Source organism: Triticum aestivum, chromosome 3A (assembly GCF_018294505.1).
Source record: "Triticum aestivum cultivar Chinese Spring chromosome 3A, IWGSC CS RefSeq v2.1, whole genome shotgun sequence".
NCBI lineage: Eukaryota > Viridiplantae > Streptophyta > Magnoliopsida > Poales > Poaceae > Triticum > Triticum aestivum.
In genome coordinates, this window is record NC_057800.1 from 40,125,820 (window position 1) to 40,132,507 (window position 6,688).

General features: G+C 43.0%; 1 pseudogene; it reads left to right on the plus strand.

The window, feature by feature from the left end:
- The first annotated feature begins 235 nt into the window (after window positions 1-235).
- LOC123063862 (uncharacterized) lies at window positions 236-374 on the plus strand (annotated as a pseudogene).
- The last annotated feature ends 6,314 nt before the right edge of the window (window positions 375-6,688 follow it).

Here is a 6,688-nt window from a genome sequence, read left to right on the forward strand (position 1 = left end):
AAGCGTGGCCTACTTGCTTTGTAACCTTTCCAAAGAAGTCCTGGTGCAAGTTGCTTCCCTCAAGACTTCTCACACCATCTGGTCTGCCCTGGCAAACATGTTCTCAGCCCAATACAAGTCTCGCATCAACAACTGTCGTATTACCCTCTCTAATGCCCAGAAGGGTTCCCTCAGCGCCGCTGCCTATTTTGGGCAGATGCGGGCGCTATTTGATGAACTCGCGGCAGCAGGAAAGCCCATCGGCGAAGATGAACTCATCTCCTTCATCATCGCCGGTCTCGACATCGAATACCAGCCCATCATCTCTGCTCTCGATGTGCGAACTGATCCTGTCTCCACCGATGAGCTCTTTAGCATGATCTCCAACTTCGATCAGCCCTTCGAGCTATTCCAAGGAACTGGCCCCGGCGCCTTCAAATCTTCTGCCAACACCGCCTATCGAGGTCGCGGGCCTCCAAAACATTCCTAGAACCCTTCCAAGGGTGGTGGTGGTGGGGGCTATCGTGGCGTCTGAAACTGTTTATATAACTTGCCATGTTTGCATGGGTTCCACATTATTTTCCATGCAACTTTGGCCAAAGTTCAGTAAGGGAGTTTTATTCTATGTGTTTAGAACTAGCATGCGGCTTTGTTTGCCATTATATGTTCCTGTAGTATGTTGTTTGCTCGCTCTAAACATTGCTTATGATGCTGTTTTGACATGTTAGTAAAGTCTGTGAAACTGATATCTTTTGCATGTTTGCCATGCTATTTTGAGCTTGTTCTAGTGAGAACTAGCAGGAGCTTAGTGTTCATGATTTGTAGAGCTTCTTGTGTACTTTATGGTTAGATGCTTTTTTGCCATGTTGGAATGTTGTAGCATAGTTTCTTGTTGCATTCTAAGTGCAATGGTGCTGTTAATCGCAGATTTGCATCATTCTTGTTTTGCTTGTCATTTGCAAACCGTGCATCCGTTTCCGGTGATCCTTATATCGATTTTGACCGAAATCACCTCATCTTTCCAGAAGTATACTTTTTTGACAAGTTGATGCCTTGATCATCTTTTTCCTTCCGGAGTACCCATATGAATTGCACATCATATCTTGCATTCCATGCCATGCCTTGCATCATGTTGCTTGTGCATTGCACTGTTATTAATTGTTGTTCCGTTGCTTGTGTTCTTGCTTTGGGTAGAGCCAGGAGACGAGTACGTGAACGAGGAACCTGTTGAGTGCACTAACGAGGATCAAGCTTTCGACAACTTAGAGAACTTTGCAGGCAAGATGACCATACCCTCGATATCAGTTCTATCTTTGCTTGCTAGTTGTTCGTTTGATCGCTATATCACACAACCTACCACTTGTCATATCATGCCTCCCATATTGCCATGTCAATCCTTTAACCCACCTTCCTAGCAAACCGTTGTTTGGCTAAGTTGCCGCTTTTGCTCAGCCCCTCTTATAGCGTTGCTAGTTGCAGGTGCCTTGCAGGTTGTTCCATGTTGGAACATGGGTATGTTGGGATATAACCATTATCTCTTATTTTAATTAATGCATATATATAGTTGGTAACGGGTGGAAGGCTCGGCCTTATGCCTGGTGTTTTGTTCCACTATTGCCGCCCAAGTTTCCGTCATACCGGTGTTATGTTCCTTGATTTTGCGTTCCTTACGCGGTTGGGGTTATGGGACCCCTTGACAGTTCGCCTTGAAGAAAACTCCTCTAGCAAGGCCCAACCTTGGTTTTACATTTGCCTTCCCAAGCCTTTTCCCTTGGGTTCTACAGACCCGAGGGTCATCTTTATTTTAAGCCCCCGGGCTAGTGCTCCTTCGAGTGTTGGTCCAACCTGGGCGATGTCCGGCGCCCCCTAGGCAACCAGGGTCTATGCCAACCGGACGTCTTGCCCATCCGTTGTGCCCTGTGAACGAGATATGTGCAGCTCCTATCGGGATTTGTCGGCACATTCGGGCGGTCTTGCTGGTCTTGTTTTACCATTGTCGAAATGTCTTGTAACCGGGATTCCGAGACTGATCGGGTCTTTTCGGGAGAAGGAATATCCTTTGTTGATCGTGAGAGCTTGTAATGGGCTAAGTAGGGACACCCCTTCAGGGTATAAACTTTCGACAGCCGTGCCCGCGGTTATGTGGAAGATGGGAATTTGTTAATATCCGGTCGTAGAGAACTGGACACTTGACTTAATTAAAATGAATCAACTGCGTGTGTAGCCGTGATGGTCTCTTTTTGGTGGAGTCCGAGAAGTGAACACGGTTTGGGTTATGTTTGAACGTAAGTATCTTTAGGATCACTTCTTGATCACTTATAGTTTCACGACCGTTGCGTAGCCTCTCATCTTATTCTTATTTGTGTATGTTAGCCACCAAATTTGCTTAGCACTTGTTGTAGCTCCACCTCATTACCTTATCCTACCCATAAGCTTAAATAGTCTTGATCTCGCGGGTGTGAGATTGCTGAGTCCTCGTGACTCACGGATACCTCCAGAGAGTTGCAGGTGCCGATGATACCAGTGCAGGTGATGCTACTGAACTCAAGTGGGAGTTCGACGAGGACCTTGGTCGTTACTATGTGTCGTTTCCTGATGATCAGTAGTGGTGCCCAGTTGGGATGATCGTGGATCTAGCATTTGGGGTTTATCTTCCTTCTACTTTTGGTTCTGACTGAAGTTGGTCTATGAGTGTATGTGGATGATGTATGAATTATTTATGTATTGTGTGACGTGGTGAGTGTAAGCCAACCCTATTTATCCCTGTCTTGTTCATTACATGGGATGTTTGTGAAGACGACCCTTCTTGCGATAAAACCACTATGCGGTTATGCCTATAAGTCATGCCTCGACACGTGGGAGCTATAGCCGCATCATGGGTGTTACAAAGCCAATTAGTTTCGGTCGGCCTACTATAAGCCAATTAGTTCCAGTCGGCCAACAGTTAACCGACGGAGCCCAATCGGCCTGCTGCTAGCTGATAGGGTATTAATCGGCCTACTCTTGGCCAACTGGATCCAGTCGGCCACCAGATGGCTGACTATGTATTATTTTTGAAAAAAATACAATCAACGTAATATTTCTGAAAATTAATAAAAAAAGTATTATATAAAAAATTTAGCCGGATCTGTGTAGCATCACGTCGATCTGGTCCGAGGAAAGGCATACAAATTCCGTTCGTGTTTTCATGGCATGTTTGAATGTTTAGTTTGAAAACTAAAACAATTCCACAAAAGACGAATCCTTAAAAAGAATGGTTCTAAAATAAATCCCCCTGTTCAAACATTTTTAGAAGTTGCATAAACATTTTATTATACACACTTGAATATTTTATTAGGTGACTATGTAAATTTTCCATTGATTGTGAAACATTTCCTTAAATTATGTTTTCATACATTTTTTTTCCATCTCCGTATGTATTGTATTCTTTCATTTTTAGTAAAGTGCGTGAACATTCTTCTGACACATGTGATTTCAAATCAACAAAGGTGAAATGGCGACGGTCCAAGGTAATTAAGTAGTAGTTGCTACGTCCGTGCATATCTTTAATTCTAGTTTCAATACCATTATCATGCTTGATTATTATCTCATTGAATTCTATTCTCGTAAAGTGCATGAGGCAGAAATAGGGGAATAATTTATGTGCATACTATGTTTGCGAGAACATTCACTTTATGATCAAAAGGAGCAGAGATGCAAGACATCTTTGGGTACATAAACACTATTCACAATTTTTTTATCCCACACGATCTAATATATATATATATATATACACACACACAACTAATATATTCATATTGATCTCCTTATTTAAAGAAGGTGGAGATGCGGGATAGGTTAACACCAACGCACCGCATAAGAGCACTTGAAGAGGAAAATTCGGGATTTTTGAGAACCAAAGTATCAATCCAGTAGGAGACCACGTGCGAGTCACCTCGTACCTACACAAACAAATAAGAACCTCGCAACCAACGCAATAAAGGGGTTGTCAATCCCTTCACAGCCACCTGCAAGAGTGAGATATGATAGAGATAATAATAATAAGATAAATATTTTTGGTATTTTTATGATATAGATTGAAAGTAAAGATTGCAAAATAAGATAGATTGGAAACTTATATGATGGAAAATAGACCTGGGGGCCATAGGTTTCACTAGTGGCTTCTCTCAAGATAGCATTAGTATTACGATGGGTGAACAAATTACTGTCGAGCAATTGATAGAAAAGCGAATAATTATGAGAATATCTAGGTATGATCATGTATATAGGCATCACGTCGTGACAAGTAGACCGACTCCTGCCTGCATCTACTACTATTACTCCACACATCGACCGCTATCCAGCATGCATCTACAGTATTAAGTTCATAAGAACAGAGTAACGCTTTAAGCAAGATGACCTGATGTAGAGGGATAAACTCATGCAATATGATATAAACCCCATCTTTTTATCCTTGATGTCAACAATACAATATGTGTCGTTTCCCTTTCTGTCACTGGGATTGAGCACATCAAGATTGAACCCAAAGCTAAGCACTTCTCCCATTGCAAGAAAGATCAATCTAGTAGGCCAAACAAACCTGATAATTCAAAGAGACTTGCAAAGATAACCAATCATACATAAAAGAATTCATAGAAGATTCAAATATTGTTCATAGATAATCTTGATCATAAACCCACAATTCATCGGATCTCGACAAACACACCGCAAAAAGAGTTACATCGAATACATCTCCAAGAGAGTCGAGGAGAACTTTGTATTGAGATCCAAAGAGAGAGAAGAAGCCATCTAGCTAATAACTATGGACCCGAAGGTCTGAGGTAAACTACTCACACATCATCGGACGGGCCATGGAGTTGATGTAGAGGCCCTCTGTGATTAATGCCCCCTCTGGCGGAGCTTCGGAAAAGGCTCCAAGATGGGATCTCTTAGGTACAGAAGGTTGCGGCATTGGAAATAGGGTTTCGTGGTGCTCCTGGATGTTTTCGGGGTATGTGAACATATATAGGAGGAAGAAGTAGGTCGGATGAGCCATGAGGGGGGAGGGCACACCCAGGGGGTAGGTGCGCCCCCTACCTCGTGGCCTCCTTGGTTGTTTCTAGACGTCCACTCCAAGTCCTCTGGATCATGTTTGTTCCAAAAATCACGTTCCCGAAAGTTTCATTCCTTTTGGACTCCGTTTGATATTCTTTTTCTATGAAACACTAAAATAGACAAAAAACAATTTGCACTGGGCCTTGGGTTAATAGGTTAGTCCCAAAAATAATATAAAAGTGTAAAATAAAGCCCATTAACATCCAAAACAGATAAAATAATAGCATGGAACAATCAAAAATTATAGATACGCTGGAGACGTATCAGCATCCCCAAGCTTAATTCCTTCTTGTCCTCGAGCAGGTAAATCATAAAAACAGAATTTTTGATGTGGAATGCTTTCTAGAATGTTCAGATCTGAAAGATTCAAGATAAAAGTTTATTGTTGACACAAAAATAGTAATACTCTAACTATGCTAATCAAGCAATTATGTCTTATCAAAATACCATAGCCAAAGAAGACTTATCCCTACAAAGTCATATAGTTTGGCCATGCTTCATTTTCGTCACAGAAAATTCTCTCATCATGCACAACCCCGATGACAAGCCAAGCAATTGTTTCATACTTAGCCTTTTCAAACTCTTTCAACTTTTACGCAATATATGAGCGCGAGCCATGGACATAGCACTATGGGTGGAATAGAATATGATGATTGAGGTTGTGTGAGAAGACAAAAAAGGAGAAAGTCTCACATTGACGCGGCTAATAAATGGGCTATGGAGATGCCCACCTATTGATGTCAATGCAAGGAAGCCCATCGTTGGAATATACAAGCCAAGTTCAATAATGAAAAATCCCCACTAGTATATGAAAGTGACAAAATAAGAGACTCTCTATCATGAAGATCATGGTGCTACTTTGAAGCACAAGTGTGTAAAAAGGATAGTAACATTGTCCCTTTTCTCTTTTTCTCTCATTCTCTTTTTTTATTTGGGCCTTCTCTTTTTTTTGCCTCTTTTTTTCCGTCCGGAGTCTCATCCCGACTTGTGGGGGAATCATAGTCTCCATCATCCTTTACTCACATGGATAATGCTCTAGTGATGATCATCACACTCACTACACCACGCCCCTACATTCCCTACTGACGTCTGTTGGGAAAAGTCGCTATTGCCGACCGACTGTTGGTCGTAAAAGCTCGTGACAGACTGTCGATCGGAAAAACCTATGAACAATGACACACAGCCGGTCGGGAATATAGGAATATTCTTTGTCAAACGATCGGTTGGTAAATCTCTTATGCCCATCGATCCGTAGGTCGGTAAATAACACCGACCGACCTTCTGTGGAAAATGGGCCTGCGCTCCAAAAGGAAAATTTAGCGCTAACATTTGGCCCAGGCCCGCGAAAGTTTTCCCCCACTACAGAGATAAGTCACCACACGCACACGGCGCAAATCCCTAATTTCCCCTTCTCCTGCGCCATGCTTGCTGCCCTGGGCTCCCGCCGCCGGTCTCTCCACCATGCCCCCGCACCATCTGCTGCTCCCGCATGACCCAGCTGGGCTGATGCCCCACACCGCCTGCCCCCACACACTCAAATCCTCTCCTCCGACTAGGTTCTCTCTTTGCTCGAACCCTCGTCCTCACGGCGGGCACTGAACAAATCCGGTGGAAG